Source organism: Euleptes europaea, chromosome 11, assembly GCF_029931775.1.
Source record: "Euleptes europaea isolate rEulEur1 chromosome 11, rEulEur1.hap1, whole genome shotgun sequence".
In the NCBI taxonomy this organism is placed as follows: Eukaryota; Metazoa; Chordata; class Lepidosauria; order Squamata; family Sphaerodactylidae; genus Euleptes; species Euleptes europaea.
In genome coordinates, this window is record NC_079322.1 from 51167464 (window position 1) to 51191511 (window position 24048).

The following is a 24048-nucleotide window of genomic DNA, read 5'->3' on the forward strand; positions in this document are numbered from 1 at the left end:
TAGGTTCCTTGGAGGGATGGCGGAAATAAAATAAGTAACTGGTTTATTTCAAAATGACTAAAATACAGAATGTTAACCCAAGATATCCTCTGCACTTAATATAAGCAAGAGGTAACAGGGTTTAGCCCCCCACCCACCCATTCTGAATACCAATGGCCAAACCTGACCCATATAAAGAAAGGAACGGGCATAAAGGAATCACTACACCTTGTTCCCACATGTACAGTTTTAAGGGGCGTAGCTTGTGGGTAGCATTGACTCCCCCTACCACTCCTTTTTTTAGAAGCTAGTCATGACAGGCTGTGAACAGTCCCACAACCATAACACAGATTCGATTTACAAGACGATCTAACAGTTACAGTTTGCTGTCTGCTGTCATTGGAATTTCTTGCAAAAAGACACTAGCAAATGGACTTTTTGTACCTGGCAAAAGTTGTTCCCTTACACAGCAGTATTGCACCCTACCAACAACCGTCACTAAAGTTTCCTTCAAATGGTGACTAGGAACACAGACCTCTCTCTGTCGCTGAAAGCTGAAATTAAGTCAGCTCAACGCAACTATGAGTGACTGGGGGAGGGAAGGTTTGAAAAGGCAACACTTTGCCGCCAGGCTGTGTTCCACTTTAGACCACAACCGATGCACAAATTAACACGCTCGCTCCAAGAAATAAGGGGGGGGGGAATCACATGCAAAGCAATCTCCAACTTACTCTGTGCAAATCACCCTGCGAGACTTGCCTGTCTCCTGGCGGTATATACAGCCCTGACAAAGAGCCGGGGAAAGGTAGAATAAATTGCGGGTGGCAGGCAGGGAAGAAGGGGGGGGGAGATGCAATTCAGGCCAAATTTCCAATTTCCCGGGTTGAACGTGGATAAAATCCGCAGGACAAAGGCCCTTTATGCATGGGAGGTTTTGCCTCGGATCTGCCTTCTCTAGATGCACATTTCCCCCATCCGAAATCTCAAAACTCTGCACAGGGGGAGGGGGCTTATTCTTGAGTTTGGAGAATTCGGATGGGGGGAAACGTGCATCAAAAGCGTGGCAAAACCTCCCATGCATAAATGGCCAAAGGGCTTTCTTTTTGTTTTTTATGAATTCACATCATTTCGGTCTTCTGGAAAGCAGGTTGGAAGTCTTTTTCCGTCCTTTAGCGGCGGAGGAGAAAAAAGGAGACGGGCCCCGGCCTGTGTTGCAAGCCGCCCTCGAGAAACACAGAAGAGCAGCACATGCCTAATAATAGGGAGCAAAAGCTCTCATTAGCGCAACTTCAGCGGCTCCGGTCCGGCTCCTCCGGAGTAACCCATGCGGACCGGCGAGGCTCGTGCCAGCCTCGACGGGGCTCCCGTCCGGCACTCCCCCCAGGCCAAGCAAACCAAAAGGCTGGCGCCCATCCCGGCCCCTGCTCGCCACCCCTTCTCGAGCAACACGGTTTAGCGAATGCCCCCTCACCCCCAGTCCAATCCAATCCTTTCCTGGAGCGACTCACGCACCCTCGGGTTGCATCTCTTCCTTCTCCCCCGAGCCCCCCCCCCAACCCCGGGGTGAAAATATGGCAATTCAACCCAAGAGGAGCGTTGCAAAAAAAGAAAAAAGGAAGGCCATTTATGCCTGGGAGGTTTTGCCTTGGATTTGCACATCTCTAGATGCACATTTTTTCCCCACCTGAATTCCCAACACTCTGCATGGGGGGGAGGGGGGGTTCATTGTTGAGTTTTGAGAACTTGGATGGGGAAAATGTGCATCTAGAGATGTGCAAATCCAAGGCAAAAACCTCCCATATATAACTGCGGGGAAAAGGGGGGGGGGAGCGCTGCGAGGTCATTTACAAACGGGGGGGGGAGAGCTCCGTCAACCTAGAAGCCCACCACCACCTTGCATGCTTGCTGCTGCCGCTTCGGCATCGTTTGCAAATCACAGGAAAGATAATTCCCAGTGGGCAGCCGCGTTCGTCTGCCCGCAGTAGTAGAAAAGAGCAATGGTCCAGGAGCACCTTAAAGACTTAACATGAATATTTTCTGCAAAAATATTTTCTGCAAAAATATTTTCTGGCAGAATATTTCTGCCCGAAGATATCTTCTGCCAGAAAATATTTTTGTTAGTCTTTAAGGTGCTCCTGGACTTTTGCCCTTTTCTAAAATCACAGGAAAGAAATGCACACCAGCTAGAATAAGGGGGGGGGAGGGAGAGAGAGGGGGGGGGCTTGCCGGCTAGTTAGTAATAAGTCGGAATGAACCCCCGCTTTCTCCCCCTCCCCGTCTCGGCCCTCCCCCCCACCTTCCTACCCCCCTACCTACTTACCCCCCACCTACCTACCTACCTACCCCCAAAGGCAGGTGGTGCAAAAGAAACCCAGGCGAGTCCCCCTTGCGAGCGACGCCGCCGCCTCCGCTCAGCCTGCCTCTTTGCAAGCCTGCACCTTGCAAACGGGAGCGGCGGCGGCGGCGGCTGTGCAAGAATGCGGGCTGCCCGGGAAGCCCGCCGTCCACTCCCCCCCCCCCCCCACGAGCGGAGGAGCTGCCCGAACAAAAGCGGGCCCCGTACGCCGCAGGACTCAACCTGGCCGCTCGCCGCCGCCTTACCCGGCTGGGAGCCGCCGAGCCCGGCTCGCCTCCTTCCTTCTGCAACGCCATTGCAGGCAGCCGCGGCGGAGCAGACGCCGGGCGCGCGGGCGGGGGAGGAGGCGGCTTCCCGCGCTCGGCCTCGAGCGGCGGCTCCGGCCACAGCCCTGCGGGGGGCGCTGTCGGGAGCCTCCGCCTCGCCGCGGCCGCCCGGGCCCCGCGGAGAGCCTGGCGGGCGCCTCGCCTCCCCTGCGAGCCGCAATGGTTTGCCCCGCTGGGAGGGAAGGCGCGAAAGCCAAGCAGGGCTGCGGCGGAGGCGCACGTGCGCGCACAGAACTGCTGCATTACAGTGGATGTTCAAACTAAAGTCGGTGCATTCACCTGGGCTGAATAAAGGCCTGGCATTCATGGCTCATGGCCAGTGCTGGTTTCTCCACACCCGTCTCTCCCCTGGACATCACGCACTCTTCTGCACACCACGCCTCATCCCATCACGCTTGCGATTCACATTCAGAGAAGCATTAGTATGTAAATGTTAACAGTATGTAAATGTGTTAATATTTACATACTGTTAACATTTTCTGCATACCACACCTCATCCCATCACGCCTGCGATTCACATTCAGAGAAGCTTGTCTGAATATTGTCGAAGGCTTTCACGGTCAGAGTTCATTGGTTCTTGTAGGTGATCCGGGCTGTGTGACCGTGGTCTTGGCATTTTCTTTCCTGACGTCGCGCCAGCAGCTGTGGCCGGCGATGCCGGCCACAGCTGCTGGCACGACGTCAGGAAAGAAAATGCCAAGACCACGGTCACACAGCCCGGATCACCTACAAGAACCAATAAGCTTGTCTGAATTCACTCTCCTCTGCTTAAAGACAGATGGATTCACATTCTAGCTAGTATCTGAAGGAGTGAGCGGCGGCTCCCGAAAGCTCATACCCTGCCAGAAAATATTTTTTGTTAGTCTTTAAGGCGCTCCTGGACTCTTGCCCTTTTCTGCTGCTGCAGACCGACTAACAACGGCGACCCACTGTGAATTATCTACATAGAACCATAGGGTTGGAAGGGGCCGCCGGGGTCATCGAGTCCAACCCCCTGCACAATGCAGGAATTTCACAACTACCTCCCCGCACGCACGCACACACAAAAACACACCCAGTGACCCCTACTGTAATGCCTACAAACCTCGTTATTATTGGAAATGTATGCTTTTATACTCAGTCCGCATACTCACACTTATGGAGATGCCAAGCCCGGGGTATAAGGGTTAGCATCTAGCACAGTACCATATTCTGCACACATATATAATGGCAATACCCCATGTATAAGGGGTCAAGTATTATTCTTTGGTTCCTATTCACTCCTGTGCGATCACTAAGTTAGCATAAACTGGCATACACTACGAATCAGGTGCCAGTGAGGTCATCCTTGCAGGCCTGGTACTGCTAGCCGCCCTAATGAGTCCCAAGGCAGTGATTTAGGGGTGTCAGATAAAAAATGTTAAGTTTCGTTTCTCCATTACAGATCATGTAGCCACCTAAATCCACGCCTCAAAACCACACTGATAGGATATGCTAATCCAAATGTGTCCATTGTTGGGTCTTGGGGTATCTACACACTATATTACGTGTTTGCAACACCCCTGACCAGAAGTTATAAACGTTGTTGCAATCCTTTGTTCTGGTGTGTGAATTGTCCTGCGCATTTGGGGCAGTTCTCACCCGGTGGGTATATTGGGGCTAATAAACAAACTGCTTTGAACTCTCAATCTCCTACTGTGTTATTGTCATTGGGAATTAATACAATAATACAGGCATATCACTACTCCGTGCCCAGAAGATGGCCAAGGTGCCCTCCCTCTCATGAACTGTTCTCATGAACACCACCAAGATCCAAACGTGGACCTCCCACCGCCTTATCTACCAGCGCCCTCATGGTCCACCCCACGCTTGCAACGCTGAGCCGCATCTGATTCAAATCGTTTCTGTGTGTCAGTGAGGTTGAGAGCAATATGGAAAGGAGTTTAGACTCTGTCGATCAATAATATAAATCAGACTTAATGGAAAGCCCATCAAGATAGAAGAAAAGAACAAAACCCAACACACACACACACACACAAAACAGGTTAGGAACCAAACATGTTGAGCTAGCATAAATTAACAAAATAATAGTTTCTTTATTATGTGCACAAATTCATTAAAGGGTTAAAAACCAAAGCCTCATAGAGGTATTAAAACCACCATATATAAATAATACAGTTTGGTAACACACATAAAACCACTGTGACCAGACATATTTTGGCCAAAAGGCCTTCCTCATTGGTCACAGAAAATATATACACACGTACAAAGATAAATATACTGTTATTTTTCAAGCCTCCGCACGTTGCATGTTAAACCATATAAAATTTTAATTCACAGTGGGTAGCCGTGTTAGTCTGTCTGCAGTAGTAGAAAAGGGCAAGAGTCCAGTAGCACCTTAAAGACTTAACAAAAATATTTTCTGGTAGGGTATGAGCTTTCGTGAGCCACAGCTCACTTCTTCAGAAAGCTCATACCCTACCAGAAAATATTTTTGTTAGTCTTTAAGGTGCTACTGGACTCTTGCCCTTTTCTACATATAAAATTATAGTAAGGGATCCAAGAAAACATTTTTTTTTAATCAGGCCTGAACTCATCTAAGTGTCCTCATCAATTTGTTAAGTATGTGCTGCAACCACACGGCTCATGGCTGTAGTTCTATTTATGACGTGTCCACGCGTAAACCAACAATAAGAGTGAAAGTCAGCATAACCATGTTGCAAGTTTACATATGCTGAAGAGGAAGGAATCGAAAGCTTTTGTCCAAGTGTCCACGAAGAAACTGAACAGCCCCCCCCCCCAACAAGATACGCTGACAATCATAGGTTACTGGAAAGCAAAAGTGAGAAACAAAGTAGAATCAAATATTGTCAGAAAATTAGGACTAGCAGCATGCGACAAAGCAGGAGAGCAACTCACAGGATTCTGTGAAGACAAGTTGTTCATTGCAAACACGTTTCAGGCACAAAACACGAATGTACAATTGTATTCGTGGACATCACCGGATGGCCAGTACAGCAGTCAAATAGATTACATAACTGGAAGCAGAAAATGGAGAAGCTCTATTCTCTCTGCTAAAACAAGACCAGGAGCTGACTGGTACAGACTATGAACTGCTAATATCACAAATTAGAACAAAGCTGAAGAAAAACACCAAAACATACACAGAGCCAAAATACAATCTAAACAACATTCCTGAAGAGTTTAAAGACCATGTAAAGAACAGATTTACAGATTCCAGATCAAATCAGGCCCGACCTCCCTCTAGAAACTAAAATGATCAAACTGAGTCCATCGTACTTTGGTCACATTTTGAGAAGACAAGACTCCCTGGAAAAGACAATAACGCTAGGAAAAGTTGAAGGCAGCAGGAAAAGAGGAAAGGCCAACATGAGATGGATTGACTTGATCAAGGCAGCTGCAGCCTTCAGTTTGTAAGACCTGAGCAAGGCAGTTAACAATAGGACATTTTGGAGGTCATTAATTCATAGGGTCACCATAAATGGGAAATGACTTGATGGCACTGAACACACACGTACATTCAAATCACAGCAATCCCAGACAATAAAAATCTTAGCCAACATGTCAAACTAGAAAACTTTGATTGAGAGATTTAAGATGTAATATAAAGAACCCACCCTCAACTGCAACTTAGCCACCTGCATTGCATCATCTGAACCAAAAGAATCTTGGTTTAATGTACAATATAAGGTCTTTGTTGCATTCATGTAACACTTATGCTTGCTATAATTACTCACAATTCACCACACGATTTTGATTAATCCCTGTTAGTTTAATTGATTTGTAAATGGGAGTGACAATGAATTGTGCATTTCCTTTCCAACATAACAGATGAGCTCAGTAGGTACACATTCCCAGTTAGAAATGTTAAGGTTTTAATTAAGGTTTATTACTAATTTTGGAGATTTTCTTGGTTTTAGCTAGAAATAGTCAACCAGCTTGGCAACTTGGGGATAGCATCAGAGCAGTCTTTGCCCTGCAACTATGCCAGAAAAGAAATGCTGTTGATTATAACAAAACTATACAATTAAGAATTTATCAAAGAGGGGTCAAGTCAGGCTAATATTTGGCTAGCTACCAAGGACATTAACTGAAGGAGTGCAGTGGAGATCCTGTTGCATTCATTCATAAGCATTTTGATTAATTAATAACGAAAGACCATTGTTAATTGTAGGGTAAAGGAATCAAATTAGAGCATATGCATAACAGCAAAGGCTTCAGTTCCTAAACTCACAGCTGCCCAATAAAATCTTAACCTTGCTGAAACCTATGACACGCACCCGTCTCTGCGATGTTCGCCTTTCCTTGCCCAACATAACCTGGGTGCTATTATTTATCCTTCCTTGCTTTCCCTGAAGGCACTTTCAATCAATCAATCAATCAAGTTTTATTTCGGTACAATATCAGCTCTGAATAAAAATCAAAGTTTGGTTAAAATAATAAAATAATAAAAGTTGATGATTCTGGGAGGGATGATTTGAAGAGGAGGAGGAAAAATCTTCTAAGGGGACAGGTTTTCAGTTAGCCGTTTACGAATACCACTAGACTAGGGGCAAAATTTGGCTACTTTAATGGTTATCTCCCGAGAGGAGTCTGCTAGAAGAAGGGAAACTTTAGCTGCTTCCGATCTCCCAAGAAAGGATGACAATATGGGGAGAATGTACTGCGATCTTATGTCGTTGTAAAAGGGACATTGCAGCAGAAAATATTCTGTTGTTTCCACTTTCTGTTTTGCATGGGCATAGTCGTTGATGAAAGGGAGGGCAGAGATACCTGCCTTCCAGAAGAGCTGAAGGTAAGGCATTGAAATGCGCAAGAGTAAAGGCCCTTCGATATTTGGATACTTCCAGGAATCCAAGGTAGTCTGCAGGGTGCTGAAGGCACTTTACAATGGAAACCAATCCATGACAATCAGGCATTCATCCAACTCTCCATTGTTGCCAGTATGCACATGTCTACACAGCGTGGTATAGCGGTTAAGAGCAGTGGATTCTAATCTAGAGAACCAGGTTTGATTCCCCACTCCTCCACATGCATCCTGCTGGGTGACCTTGGGCTAGTCACAGTTCTCTCAGAACTCTCTCAGCCCCACCTATCTGTTGTGGGGAGGGAAAGGGAAGGTGATTGTAAGCCTCTTTTTAGTTTCTTTAAAAGTAGAGAAAAGCAGCATATAAAAACCAACTCTTCTTCTTTCACTTTGCTTTTATTGATAAAGTGGGCGTCCAGCATGCAAACATGCTGAACTCCAAGTGAGCCCTGGGAGAGACCATGAGGTGGTTACTGTTTAACTAGAGGGGCCTGAGCTCATAGGACATTCTTGGACTTTTAGATTGTCCAGCCCCTACGTAGAATCATAGAGTTGGAAGGGACCACCAGGGTCATCTATTCCAACCCCCTGCACAATGCAGGAAAACCACAACTACCCTCCCCCCACACCCCCAGTGACCCCCACTACATGCCCAGAAGATGACCAAGAAGCCCTCCCTCTCATCATCTGCTTAAGGTTATAGAATCAGCATTGCTGACAGATGGCCATCTAACCTCTTCTTAAAAACCTCCAGGGAAGGAGAGCTTACCACTTCCCGAGGAAGCCTGTTCCACTGAGGAACCACTCTAACTGTTAGAAAATTCTTCCTGTCTAGATGGAAACTCTTTTGATTTAATTTCAACCCGTTGTTTCTGGTCCGACCTTCTGGTCCGACCTTCTGTATGATGACTCAGCTGCTGGAGCTGAGAGGCTAAAGGCAAGCAAGCAGAAGTCCTGTTGATCCTCGCCCTTGAGAAGAGGACTGTTTCACATTCATTATTTTTGTGTGTGCCAGACGGAAAAAAGTTATTCACCTGCTGGTGAAAGACACTGACAGAGGGAGACAGACAAATCTCCTGGGGGAGTTCCAGAGTTTTAGTGCCACAACCGAAAAGGCCCTTTCTCAGGTAGCCACACATCTAACTTCAGAGGGTGAGAGCAACTGAAGCGAAGCCTCTGAAGATTACTAGAGTGCACAGATAGATTCATATGGGAGGATGCAGTCCTTAAGGTATGTTGGTCCCAGGCCTTATGGGGCTTTAAAGATCAATATCAGCACCTTGACTTGAGCCCAGAAGCGAACTGGAAGCCAGTGTAGATGGAACAAGACTGGAGTGATATGGTCCCTATGACCCACTCCAGTTAACAGTCTGACTGCAGCATTCTATACCCACTGTAGCTTCCATACAGTCTTCAAGGACAGCCCCATGTAGAGTGCATTATGGTAATCTAGATTTTACCAGGGTATGCACCACAGTGGCAAGATCTTGCATAGTGCCAAGTTCAATTTGAAGGCAAGGGTGATTAATCAAAGAGAAGGTTCTGTCCTCTGGGCCTGGCTCTCCCTCCCATCCCACCCTTGAACCGAAACCTGCTGCAGCCACTCTGCTCCATCAAGGTGTTTCCTAACTGTAGCAGAAGTTGTGCATTGTGTCTCTGAAGCTGGTTCTATATCGATGTGCATCTGCATAGAGGTAAGGAGATTCCCACAAAGAATCATGCACTACATTTCTACTCCAAAACATAAAGTTGATAGAAACCTTTACAGAGGAACTGTTATAAGAATTACGTACATTTAATGCTAACAATAAGCAAAGAATCAAAAGGGAACAAAGGACCATCCAATGTAACCCCCTGGCCAGTGGCAGGGCCAGTCATTCACGTGCCCTTCTGTAGAGCATTTTTCACAAGCTGGACCATGGTGCGCAGAAAGGGGTGCCCCACAGAAAGCTGTCTGCAAAATAAATAGCTCTGGACTATACATAGGGTTGCCAACTGCCAGGTAGTAGCAGGAGATCTCTTGCCAATTCAACTGATCTCCAGCCGATAGAGATCAGATCACCTGGAGAAAAATGGCCGCTTTGGCAATTGAACTCTATGGCATTGAAGTCCCTTTCCTCCCCAAACTCCGCCCCCCTCAGGCTCCGCCACAAAAATCTCCCGCCGATGGTGAAGAGGGACCTGGCAACCCTAACTATACAGGCAAAGGAGCTAATTAAACCACATGTTATAGGGGAAGACAAATCATTCTAATGCAATTGAGTAATTATTTAGTTGAGTCCCTCATTGGTGGAAGTTGCATTTTGCAGTTAAGTAAAAGTTGTTTTTGTTGTGTGTGTTTTTTAAATGCAGTATATGGATCAGGTAGTTATCACACTACCTGAGGCTCAAATCAGTATTGTTTTTAAATCATTCCTAATAAGAATGTGAAACCTGTGTAGCTGGGATGGGAAGCACATTCTGTTTTCTTTCCAAGGTCTCTCCTGCAGCATTCATATGATACAAAAAACAAGAGAGAATCAAATGCACTTCTTAGTGTCAAACAGTACTGTTATTTTTTTTAACTTCCCACCTTTAGAGAACCATTCATACATCAGCACATAGACATAGCTATGGTAATGCCCTTGCACTATCAAGTTTACAGCATGTACCACCAGCTTTTGAACACATACACATGAACACATAAAGGGGCTTATATTGAATCAGACCAGTGGTCCATCAAAGTCACATGAAGCTGCATTATACTGAATCAGACCATTGGTTCAGCAAAGTCACGATGGTCTACTCTAACCACCAGTAGCTGTCCAGGGTCTCAGGCTATATTATTTAAGTCACCAAGACATGGCTTGATATCTTCTTCATGATTTCCCTTTCTGCCCTCTTCTTGCCACGCTGTAACATGCATCTTGAGTTGTGCTTAATTTGGATTTGTAATGGCATTTCTGTTTTCTCTTTGTCATTTTGACCTCAGCTTGCTTTTCTCATCTTTCTTTCCCCTGTGGCAATGGTTTTCAAACTAGGTTCCAGATAGCCAAAGGGTTCCTTAGAAATTTATTGGGTTTCCCAAATTCAGATATGGTGGACAAGATTCCCAGATAGATAACTTGCCCAGTATTGCTGAGCTTTAAGGAAGTGTTGGGGGTGTTCTAGGGGCCCTATACAGACCTGGGTATTTCCTAATAGCTGCAGTCAAGCTAGGCTAATTTAAACAAGCCAACATAACTGAACATAACTAGCAGTCCTTAGGAAAGCATGTTTGCAGCCCCTGGAGATGTAAAGACTTTTTATTTTCAGCTGTAGCTAGTTCAAATGCTACAAATAAAGGGAGGGAGATCATTAACCTCATAATTATCAACCTCAAAGGAAATATAGGGTGAATTAGACTGTAAAAAGCTAATAAAATGTTCAAAACACAAAACATTTTTATTTTGTCACACTTTTAACTAAGCCTTGGCCTCTGAACGTCTCTTGCCTTGAAAAAACCCTGTGGAGTTGCCATAAGTTGGCTGTGACTTGACAGCACTTTACACACACACACAAGATTGGAACAACATTTACAAGAGAACCAAGGAAAGCAAAGAGAACCTAGGCAAACTAAAGTCTCCTGAATCTACAGAACATGTGTTATTGTACTGTGAGAAATATAGAGCCATACGAGAGAAGTTAATTACCCCATGGATAAAAAATAGCTAAGACAGTGAAAGTAGATGACTAGTCCATAGACTATTAAAGGACCACAACCCTCAGCTTTCTGAAGCGGTTGCTAAATTTCTTATTATTACTTTGGAGCAAGAGTGAGTGTAGTTAATGAATGAAGGGTTCAGGTTATATAATGGTCTCCCTGGTCTCTATAAGGATTATTAAAGCTGTTTGTAGTTACTATTTGTATGTCTGGCCAAAGAATGGCCATTTTAAAATTGCTCTGCATTTTGCACTGGATGTCTCATTTTTGTATTTTATGTTTTAGCTTTTTGCCAATGTTATGAATGAAGGGGGGGGGGGGAGACTAGCAGTATCATCCTAAGCAGAGTTACACCTTTTGAAGTCTATTGAAGTCAGTTTGCTTAGAATGGTATAACTCTTTTTAGGATTGCTCTGAAAGTAGTACAAGGTGATGGTTCAAAGCTGACTGAGGACTGGCTTCTGCTGAGCCAGATCATCCACTCAGTGCTGTCTGCTGAGACTGGTCCCATCTCCCATGGTTCTCAGGCACATATCTTCCTAGCTCTCTTACCTAAGACGCTTTGAATGGAAATACCAGATACTAAACCTTGTTTATGCAAAGCACATGCCCTACAGTGGTGCTATGATCTCACCCCCAAATGAAAAGGGGGCCCTACTCTGCCAGAGAATAATGTACATAAGAGGAGCACCATCCTTAGAAGCTTTTAGGAGATACGATAAGGCTTGATCACCAGTGGACTGGTGTGTAGGTTAGCAGGCATTTAATTGTATTTTATTATGTTTGATTAAGATTTATTAGGTTGGGGTGTGTGTGTTGGGGATTTATTGTTGTTTGGTGTTTTATAATTTTAAACCCTCTTGAGTCTTGGGGAAAGGTGGGATATAAATGTTATAATCTTATTAATAAATAAAATAAATGCATAACCAGAACCTTCAATGTGTAAGCAGAAGACACAGGTTCTGTTAGTGCATGGTGGCTTATAAATGCCTTCTGGGAAAAGTAAAAGAAGCAAGTGAAATCAAGATTAAATCAGCTAAGAGCTCTTTTAGCACACACAGCCTCTAAGGGGTTTTCTGTATATACCACCCTAAACTGTAAGCAAACACCTTCCCTTCGTGACTGCTAATGCTTTAGCAGTGCCCCTGACCCCATAGTCTGCCTTCTGTTTTTAATTATGATCATTTTTCACTGTGTTCCACACGTCTGCAGAGCTGTCAGGTCTCAGCTACGTGCCCCTGGAGAGATCTGAACAGAACAGAAGGGAGGTTGTATCTCCTGTGTTTCCTTTTCCCCTTACAAATGCCTTGTTTTCTTTTCTTACTAACCCTTCAGTGCTCCCACCATGGCTGCCAGGCTTTCAGTCAACCAAGAAACTTAAAAAGGTAGCACAGCACCCTATCAGCTGAAGTAAATGTACTGCCACATTACAGAAGACTCCTTCACAAAGCTCTTGAGCACATACGATTTCAGGATAGGTCAATATTGTGTTAGTCTCATGTGAAAAACGGGTAATAGATATCTTGGACTGAAACCCGTTCTACTGGTCTAAGAATCTGCAAGTTTTTGAGTTACCAAAATTGTTCAATGGGAAGATGGGAAAGGTGGCGAATTCTCACCCGTTCTGAGGGCAAGGGCAATTAATAACGTGAATGCTTTTATTTACTGCAAATAGATAGCCACGATACCTTCACTCAGTGTAGCTGCACGTACCTTATGATATAGTGGCGTACCAGGTTCACATCTCAAAAATTCCAGCCAATACAAGCTCTCGTTTTTGATGAGAGGTGAGAAATTTCAACAGATCCATAATGTAACGGCTCAGATATCAGGAGCTCAGATAGTGCTGATTCTCTTAAATCTTCAGGCCCAGCTTGATTGTGAGCCAAGTTCAAGATGCTAGTTCTCACCTTTAAAGGTCTAAAACAGAGGTGTCAAACTCATTTGTTATGAGGGCTGGATATGACATGTCATTTGGTCAGGCCAGTCCAGATTGGGACTGTTCCAGCTGGCTCAAGGGCCAGATACGAGCTCTCAAGTGGTTGGATCCGGCCCATGGGCCTTACGTTTGACACCCCTGGTCTAAAAGGCCTGGATCTAGGATAACTTACAAAAACACCTTTGGTTGTTGTTTATACTCCCTTCCTGTTGTGCCCTGGAGTGGCCCAGGCTAGCTCAATCTCATTAGCTCTTGGAAGGTAAGCAGGGATGGTCCAATTTAGAACGTGGATGGGAGACCATCAAGGAAGTCCAGGACTGCAATGCAGAGGCAGGTCACAGCAAACAACCTCTGGTCATCTCTTGCCTCAAAAAAACCCATGGGGTTTCCATTGCCCTAAATCCACTGCAACTTGATGGCATTTTCCACCTAGGATTGCCAGCCCCGGGTTGGGAAATACCTGGAGATTCTGAGGGTGGAGATTGAGGAGCGCAGGGTTTGGAGAGGAGAGGGACTTCAATGCCATAGAGTCCAATTGTCAAAACGGCCATTTTCTCCAGGGGAACTGATTTCCATTGCCTGGAGTTCAGTAGTAACTACGGGAGATCTCAAGCCTCCACCTGGAGGTTGGCAACCCTATGTCCACCCCTTCCCCCCACTAGCACTTGAATTAGAATGGCAAGAGATTGCTTCAGATGCCACCAGGCTGTAGTAGGGTTGCCAACCTCCAGGTACTAGCTGGAGATCTCCTTCTATTACAACTGATCTCTAGCTGATAGAGATCAGTTCACCTGGAGAAAATGGTGCTTCGGCAATTGGATTCTATGGCATCAAAGTCCCCCCCCTCCGCAAACCCCTCCCTCCTCAGGCTCTGCCCCAAAAACCTCCCGCCAATGATGAAGAGGGACCGTAGGCTGTAGAGACATTATCCTCTACTAAAAGGGCTTTTTCAGTGGTTGCACCCACTGTGTGGAACTCTGTCCCAAGGAAGGTCAGCTGGGCAACTACGGTTGCCAGGTCCCACTTCGCCACCGGTGGGAGGTTTTTGGACGGAGCCTGAGGAGGGCGGCGTTTGGGGAGAGGAGGGACTTCATTGCCATAGAGTTCAATTGCCAACGTAGCCACTTTCTCCAGGTGAACTGATCTCTATCGGCTGGGGATCAGTTGTAATAGCAGATCTCCTGCTACTACCTGGAGGTTGGCAGCCCTACGGGCAACTGTACTGAGATTGTTAAAAGATTAGTTAAATGTATCCCTTCAATCGTTCTTTCTGTGGATAGTGAGCTTGTTTTGGTCTGTTTTTCCTCCGCAATCAGTGCAGCAGTAGGGCTGGCAGGATCAGGCCACCCCTGCATGGCAACCGGGGTAGCCCGACATCATTACTGGCAAGCATTGAAAAAAGCCGGAATGGTATAGTGCGCCTAAACAGCTGCTGACCGGCCAACAATGCCCAGCAAGAATGTAGGTTGGTGGATGTCACTGGCCCACAGCCACATTGAGCTGTGCTTGCCAATTAGTAGCTATATGCCAGCGTGTTGCTAGCTGTGCCATCTCTTATGCCCACTGGCAAAAGGGTTGGCCCTTTCTTGACCCTGCTTACCACTCGGTGCCAGTGACCAGTTATTGCCCACCACGTCACTATGCCTGCAGCAGTTCTGTTTTTTTTAAAAAATCTATTAATTTTTATGTGCTAATTTTAAGAAATTGTAAACAATGGGTTACTTAAAATGTGTGTTTATGATAACTGTTAAAGTTTTTAACTGTAAACTGGTTTGAGGTCCTTTGTGGCAGAAAAGCAACATTTGTGTAAATAAACCAATGTTCAACAGAAGCATGTTTAATAAGAGGCAATTTTTTGGAAAAGGTTATAAGAGAAACTAATAATTTGATTAATATGAGAGTAAAAAGAAATCCTGCATTTTGTTTATTGGGGATTCCCCAAGAAAAAATGGATAGAAACGATAGGGTCATTTGTCAATATAGTTTTGCTGCTGCAAGAATTGTAATAGCCAAAGTCTGGAAGCAAGTAAATAAACTTTCAATTAGGGACTGGAGAGAAAAATTATGGATGTATATGAGGATGGCCAAATTAACAGAATTCCTACATGGAAAAGATATGGAAGAATTTAAAATAACATGGGCGAAGGCCGTCACATATTGGGATAAACTGGCAAAAATTGATTTTACTAAATTAGTTAGTGAGTTATAGAAACAGGTTTTCTATATTCTTTATATTATTGTTAATAATGATATTTTTAAAACTGTTTAGACACTTCTTCGGAAGTCTGGTGATGGGTCACTTTTTATGGTGGGTGGAGGGGCAAAGGGGTTCTTTGAACTTTCTATTTTTTTAATTTAGATTGTATTAATGTAGATTATTTCATTGATACTCTTTTGTATTTTCTTTTATATTTTCTTTTATTATTGTTTTATTGTTTGTTTTATTTTATGTTATAAAAATAAAAAAACAAATAAGAGGCAATGCTCCATCAGGGTTGAAGTAAAAAAAAAGGTTAAAAAGTAGTTTATTTCTGTCCATGGCTCCAGGGCCAATTAATGGTATTTCGAATGCTGTTTAAGGGGCTACTGCCAGCCCATTCTACATCTACATTAGTACTGCTCAAGCTGGCATAGGGAGAAGGCTGTTCCAATAAATGCAATCATAGGGAGGCATGCCTTAGCCCTATGCTGCTAGGCCTAGGGTTACCAGGGAGGTTTTTGGGGTGGAGCCTGAAGAGGGTTTGGGGAGGGGAGGGACTTCAATGCCATAGAGTCAAATTGCCAAAGCGGCCATTTTCTCCAGGACAACTGATCTCTGTCACCTGGATATCCATTGTAATAGTGGGAGATCTCCAGCTAGAACCTGGAGGTTTAAAGATAACGGACGGCACGAAGGCTCAACAATCACAAGCAATTCAAACAATATTACAATATAAAGTATACACACTTCTGTAAATTCAAATTTTTAATGGGCATTAATTTTCATGCCACATCCCTTATTTAACTGACAAACAAATGCAACAATATATATTCCACAAAACCCAAACACCTGAATACAGTTTTCTAAACATATAGAACAAGATACAGAATAAAAAGAAATAGCGAATTGCAATTCTACCATGGCGCAACCAATAGTCCATGGGCAAACAGCCCCGTGTGTGAGTTGCGTCTTTTAAAAATTGGAATTTACAGAAGTGTGTATACTTTATATTGTAATATTGTTTGAATTGCTTACGATTGTTGAGGCTTTGTGCCGTCCATTATCTTTAGGTATCCTATATACGGCATAGGTTGTTTTGTTGTTGCTTAGCACCTGGAGGTTGGCAACTGTAGCTAGGCCCCATCCCCAAACCTCAGTAAAGGCAATTAATGATTACAGCTACCTAAGACAGCATAATAATTTTTCAGACGGCTTTTTGTCTGTAGTGAATGGTTTATTAACAGACTCTGTTCTACTGACGGAAGACAGGAGAGGAGAGCTGGGAACATCTCTTTAGCAGGCAAATGAAATGTGGGCTAAGCTTCTGTCCCATGTCTGTTGCAGGTACTGAAGTCTGGGCTCCTGGCCCTTGGCTCTCAGCCTATGGCCCTGAGGGAGCCAGCTTGGTGGGTTCAGGACCAGCCCTGGAGTTGGAATGGTGTTGTATTTTTTTTTTTCATTTGTTACCTATCTAAATTATATGTCTGTGTTCCTTTGTAAGCCACTTTGACACCTCGCTGGGTAGGATTGCCAGCTCTGGGTTGGGAAATACCTGGAGATTTTGTGGGTGGAGCCTAAGGAGGGTGGGGTCCGGGAAGGGGAGGGACTTCAATGCCATAGAGTCCAATTGCCATTTTCTTGCTATCCAGATTTGTTTTCTTTCTTTCTTTTTATTTATAATTTATAATTTTTTATTTTTTTGTTTTCTCAGTAGCTAAAAATCTGCATGAGCCAAAACTGATCCATAAAACATATGTATTATATTACGGTGCACTCCCTACCCACATCTAAACAATTCTATAGGTCCCTATAATCTGAAACTCATCTACCAGAGTTGCCAGGCACCTAGTGGGGGTAGAGGACCCCCCCATCCCTGGGTTCCATTTCCTGCCACTGATCAGAGCAGCTGTGTGAGAGTTTTTTGTTTTTTTTAAATGGCAGCCGGGCCAATGGCATGACAACCCTTCTGCAGGAAACCCAAAAGGGACATCAGTCTCCTGTAAGAATCACCGGAAACTCAGTGGTTTCACCACAGAGTTTCTGGTGATTCCTAGAGCAGCATGTCACTTGCAGGTTTTCCCAGAAGTGAAGTCGCACCTTCACTACTGCTCCCTCCCATATCCCCACCCCCGGGTCTTTTGCTGGTTGCCAGGCTGTGCCAGGCAGCCCTACCTATGCGCAATTTGCAGACATTTATCTACATATTTCTCATAACAGCTCTTATGGGGCTGATAAATTGAGTGGTGATTATAATAATTATGATAAGGGCCGTGTAGACTTCCATTTGAAAACAGATGTAGATCTCAAGCACTTAAAGGAATTCTGAGTACTCTAAAGGGTGGTGAAGAAGTGGAGAAGGCAAAAATCATAGTAAAAACAGGAGTACTATTCCACTCACAGAACTGCTTTCGCCGTGGCATTTGGGTACCTCTACATTGCAGGATTAATCTGTAATCAATCATTAAAAATAATGGGTACTCATCCTTCCCAAGAGTGATAACTCTCCACAGTTCAGAGAGAAAAGGAGAGAAAAAGAGAGACAGGCAATGGAAGGGGACACAGACTATTACTATCTTATTTTAGAGGCTCGTACCAGAAAACCCTTGAATTGCCTTAAGTTGGCTAGTATGAGCATCACATTACTGAAATTATTCCTTTAATTCATTTGCTATAGATCACCTTTAAGACCTACACGAAGGGGGAGAGTTTATGCTTGTCACACAGCTGCTAAAGGCTCAGTTGCCCTGCCAGCAAAAAATACTTCTTGACAAACTAAACCACCTGTACCTTAGTGCTGTTTAGTTAATGAAAATGCCTTTTACATAAATCATCTTAGACATTTCCAGGTGACAGAAGAAACCTGAAGGTTTCTTTAACAGGGCACAGCATTTTGCAAGATAGTTGTAAATTTAATGGGAGCCAGGGTATCCAGGTGGTGGTTCTCAACATTATTCCAACTATGAATAGCTGTTAAACCTGTCTTAGTTATGCCATGGCAGATAAACTAGTCTTTGGATTCCCTTCCCTTGTGCAGGGCCAATCAGAGGAGGGGTCAGGAGGACCATTTCGTCTGGACCTCATGCTCAAAGGGTAGGGTTGCTAGCTCTGGGTTGGGAAATACCTGAAGATTTTTGGGGTGGAGCCTGAGGAGGGCAGGGTATGGGGAGGGGCTTCAATGCCATAGAGTCCAATTGCCAAAGCAGCCATTTTCTCCAGGTGAACTGATCTCTGTCGGCTAGAGATCAGTTGTAATAGCGGGAGATATCAGCTAGTACCTGGAGGTTGGCCACCCTATCAAAGGGGTGTTGTGAGCTCTTGACCCATCGAACCAGAAATCACCACAGAGACAATCAGATTCCAAGCAGATGGCTTTACTGGTCAAATAGGCAATACAGTGCATGGAAGGCAAGATGACAGCTATGGCTTGTCTTGCCCGTTATTTGGAAATATAAGGCAGAGAAACGGCGGGAGATTACAAAGCATAAACAGAGCATTATTTCCCAGGAGTGGCGTTCCCAGGCTTTGGTATGTGTAGCCGTCCTTGAGTCTGGACGGTTCAGCAGAGAAACGAAAGGAAACATCTAAACCGAGATAACAGCCTGACATCCTGCTCCTCTTAAATCCCCCTCCCATCCGGCAAGGGGGCTGGTCTGTCCGGGTAGGCATCGTGAAAGGCGTTGATGAGTTTGGGGGCGGAGACATCCCGCACGCGAACCCACTTGTCATAGGCAGGGGGGAAGTGTTTCCAGCGGATCAGGTATTGCAAGGCCCCATGGTGTATGCGGGAATCCAGGATTTTGGAGACTTCGAAATGTTCCTCTCCCCCCACCATTATGGGTTGTTCAGGAGGTGGCTCCGGGTGCCATTGTGGGGAAGCAACATGGGGCTTTAGAAGGCTGACATGGAAAACGGGGTGCACACGCCTCAGAGTTTTGGGGAGAGACAGTTCCACCGTGACAGGATTTATGAGGCGGGTGATGGGAAATGGGCCAATGTATCTAGCACTGAGCTTATGGCAAGGACGGGTGGAGCGCAGGTTCTTGGTGGATAGGTATACCAGGTCACCCACTTGCAGGTCCATATTTGAGGAACGATGCTTGTCAGCCTGCGCCTTGTATTTGCGCTTGGCTCGGTCCAGGTTGCTAATCAGCCAGGGCCATGTTGTTCGGAGGGTGTGAGCCCATGAGGCAATGTCGGCATCCCCCTCCCCCTCTGATCCTTCTACAGGGGTGATAGGACCGAAGTCCTGTCCATACACCGCATAAAACAGGCTGAAACCTGTGGATTGATGTACAGCATTATTGTAGGCATATTCTGCAAAAGGCAATAGTTCTACCCAGTCATCTTGGTGGTAATTGACATAACAGCGCAAATAACATTCGAGTACAGCATTGACACGTTCAGTTTGACCATCCGTTTGGGGATGGTATGCACTAGACAACCCTTGTTCCACCCCCACCAATTTGAGAAAAGCTTTCCAAAACTTAGCAACGAAACTACTTCCGCGGTCGCAGATTATCTTGCGCGGAAACAAATGTAGTCTAAAGACATGTGACACGAAGAGGCGGGCCAACTTCTGAGCGGAGGGGATCCCCGCACATGGAACCAAATGTATTTGCTTAGAAAATAAGTCAGTGATAACCCATAACACAGTTTTCCCCCCGCTGAGAGGGAGATCCGTCATAAAATCCATAGCAATCACTTCCCAGGGTTTGCTGGGTATTTCAAGTGGTTGCAGTAGTCCTGGGGGTTTGCCTTGAGATCGTTTGACCGTGGCGCAAACAGGACAGCTGCGAATGAAAGAGTCAATGTCAGAACGCATTCCCCCCCACCAGAACTCCCTGCGCAACAGGTGAAGGGTCTTTAGGAACCCAAAGTGTCCAGCTGTTTTTACTCCATGAGCCAAATGTAAGACTTCTTTTCGGAGCGTTTTGGGCACGTATAATTTCGAGTCTTTGTACCAACAACCTCCTCGTTCGATTACATCGGGAGGCAGGGTTTGAGCGGAGCTTTCCATTAGGCATTGTGCCCGAAGGGAATTTAAGAAAGACTCGGAGACGGGAACCCCCCTTTTTTACGGTGGAAGCAGGAGCAGATATGGGGGTCGACGAGGGGGAAGCGCTTACGTGCGATGGTGCACTGACTGCAGGCGGCTTGGCGGCCGGTTGGGTTGGGGGAGTTGGTGCGTCGGCCACTGCGTGCTTCTGTTGTGGGGGCAGTGTTTGGGATCAGGTTTGTACAGCCAGCACGGGTAGGGCTTCTCTTTGCGCGGGCGTAAATAAAGAGTCTGTTGGCCGATCGAGTTTCACCGGGTACTGAGGCAGTCGGGAGAGAGCATCTGCGAGAACGTTTTGTTTTCCAGGGACATGCTTCAGGATGAAACGAAACTGAGCAAAGAAATCCGCCCAACGCTGTTGTTTCGCGGACAATTTATGGGTCCCCGTGAGGGCAGCTAGATTTTTGTGATCGGTCCAGACTTCAAAGGGTACTTTAGACCCCTCCAGGAATTGTCGCCACAGAGTAAGTGCATGGTGAACGGCCGATGCTTCTTTCTCCCAAATGGGCCAGTTCAATTGGGAGTGCGCAAACTTCTTTGAGAAGTAAGCGCAAGGGTGAAGGAGACCATCTGGTCCTCTTTGGAGAAGGGCCCCTCCCATAGCCACGTCGGAGGCATCGACTTGCACAATGAACATTTGATTCGGGTCTGGGTGCCGTAGCACGGGCTCCGAAGTGAAAAGGCGTTTGAGGGCTACAAAAGCGGCCTGGCATTGATCAGTCCACAGTATCTTAGCGGAGGGTAACGTAGCCGAGCTTCCTTTACCCTTTGTTTTCAGCAGGTCGGTGATGGGCAGCGCCACTTGGGCGAAGTTAGGGATGAACCCGCGATAGAAATTAGCAAAACCTAGAAACTGTTGTACTTGTTTGCGGTTGGAGGGAGGGGTCCAATCGAGGACGGATTGGACCTTGGCCGGGTCCATGCTAAGGCCATGGTGGGAGATTATATATCCCAAGAACATTATTTTGCTCTGATGAAAATCGCATTTAGCCAACTTTGCAAAGAGTTGGTGATTGCGCAGGCGCTGCAGAACTTCTCGGACCAGAGCGACATGCTCGTCCATGGTTTTTGAATAAATAAGAATGTCATCCAAATAAACTACCACTCCGCGGTACAGTAAATCATGGAGGATTTCGTTGATGAGTTGCATGAAGACCCCCGGGGCCCCTTTTAACCCGAAAGGCATCACAAGGAATTCAAACATTCCAAAACAGCTAGAGAAGGCAGTGAGGGGTTCGTCTCCCTCGCGGATACGGACGCGGTAGTAGGCTTCTACTAAGTCCAACTTGGAGAATATACGTCCCTCCTGCAACTGCCCCAAAATATCTGAAATCAGCGGTATAGGGTAGGCGTTGGCTTGGGTAACTGCATTGAGCTTTCGGAAGTCGATGCATAGGCGCAGGTCGCCCTCCTTTTTTCGGACGAAAAATGCGGGGGCTGAGTTGGGAGCATTCGATGGGCGAATGAACTCTCTGGCAAGGTTTTAGTCCAAAAAGTCCCGTAGTACAATGCGCTCGGAAGCGCTCATAGGGTAAATCTTACTCTTGGTTAATGTGCAGTCCTTCACCACCTCAATTGCACAGTCAGTGGCCCGGTGGGGGGGTAAGGCATCACATTCTTTAATGTTAAAGACATCCGCAAAGTCCTGGTATACATCAGGTAGGGACGGCGGTGATGGGACATCGGAGGTTAATGCTGGAGCGGGTGGAGACAGCACCGCAACTTGCTGTCGGTGCTGATCGCATTTGGGGTTGGCAAAGGAGATAGTGTTCGTCTCCCAGTCTATACTGGGACTATGACCTTTAATCCAGTTAATTCCCAGGACCACTAAATCGGATAGGGGCTATGGTAAAGTCTATTTGCTCCCAGTGGGAGCCAATACCCATCGCCACCCCTGTAGTGCGATGATCAACTGGGCCCCCCTTGAAATGGCTTCCGTCCATTTGGGCAAATTGGACGGGGGCTGGTAAAGCCTCGGATTTGACTTTGAGTGCTGCAAAAGTGGCCTCATTGATTAGAGTGCGACTGCAACCAGAGTCAATGAGTGCCTTAACGGGTAGTTGGGGACCACCTTTATAGTGTTGTAAAACTGCGTCCACATAAACGGTGGTTTCCACTTCCTTCACCTTGGTGGGAGCTTTCGGTTTAGCAGGAGATTCTGCAGGGGTCTGTGGAGACGCTCCACTCACCACAGACCGGAGCCATTTTTTGACAAATCATGGGGGGTTTCCAGGTTCAAAGCTGGAGGATCCCATGAGTTCTCTTCATCAGAAGAAGGAGAGTTGTCCCCCAATGGGGCATTTGTAATCCGGGACCCGGCGGGGTCACTCGATGTAGGAAGGTTAGATGAGTCCTCAACGTGAAGTGCAGAGGGTGTGGGTCTCCCTGGCGCTGCGCTGCGGGTGGCCGCGGTGCCTCTGCGTTGAGGTCGTCCTCGAGCTCGGGTTGCCATGCTGGGGCGAAAGGGTTCAGGGCGATGTGGGCAGACTGCCGCAAAGTGGCCCAGTTCCCCACAAGTGAGGCAAGCTCCTCTTTGAAACCGTGTTTCGCGATCCTGGGGTGGACGCGCGGGCTTCCGTGGATTGGGGAGCGGTGCCTTGGGCTGGGGTTTTTGGACGCTTTTCTCCTTGTTTCTTTGGCGGACAAGGGAAATAAAGCGCCGGCGGCTTTCCACCTCCTCGGCTAATAGAATCCAATCCTCGAGGGTGTCGGGATCACCCCGCATATACGACCAGTTCAGAATGTCAGGGTGTAAGGCTTCCCTGAAATGGTGAATTAGGGTGGCTTCGGGCCAGCCCACAATTCTGCTTGCTAGTCTCTGGAATTCATCGGCAAACTCTCGAACTGGAGTAGAGCCTTGTCTTAGTTGTAGAAGCTCCGCTTTGGCTCGTTCCCCCAGAAAGGGATCCTCAAACCTCCTCCGTAAGGCAGTCATGAAATTGTTGAGGGAACGGATAGAGCGGGATCGGGTGTCGAACTGGAGGACCATCCAGTCGGCTGCTTTACCTGTCAAAAGGGAAGCCACATAGCGAACCCGGCTGTCCTCTGTAGGGAAGAACTGTCCTTGTTCTCGCATATAGCTGTCTACCTGATGCAAGAAACAGGGCAGGGTTTCGAGAGATCCATCGTAAGTAGTTTTCAATTTGAGTTGTTTCCAAGGACCGGGCATGGGTTGGCCCGGTTGCACGGGTGCCCTGGGTGCAGGTAAAACGGGACCTCCGGGAACCAGGGGTTGAACAGGCACATTAGCGGGTGGCTGGGCTGGCACTCCCTGTTGAACCGGTACTGCGGCCCCCTGTGGAACGGGTTGTGCCGGGGTTGTCAGGGCCTGCTGTAACTGCCTGTTGTCCTGAAGCAAGCGTTCCATTAGCTCCTGGAGTTGATCTACACGGCCAGATAGCTCCCGATTCTGAGCTCGTAACAGGTGAACGTCCTCACCCGGGCCACCTGTACGATGAGGTTTGCTTGTCCGAAAACTTGTGGCCCATTGAGAACTGTCCCCATACAAGTCCTCTTCCTCAGACTCCTTGGAGTCTTGGCGTCGTTCTGCGAGGCGGCGTGCGCGTTGGGTCGTGCGCGACGGGGCAAATACCGGGGAAAACGACAGACCCAATGGAGGACCGCTCCGTCCGGAGTCTTTGGGGCAGCCGCCTGTCCGCGCCCGATCCGCAGCCAACTGCTGCTCTTTGTCCCTTGTGGCTTG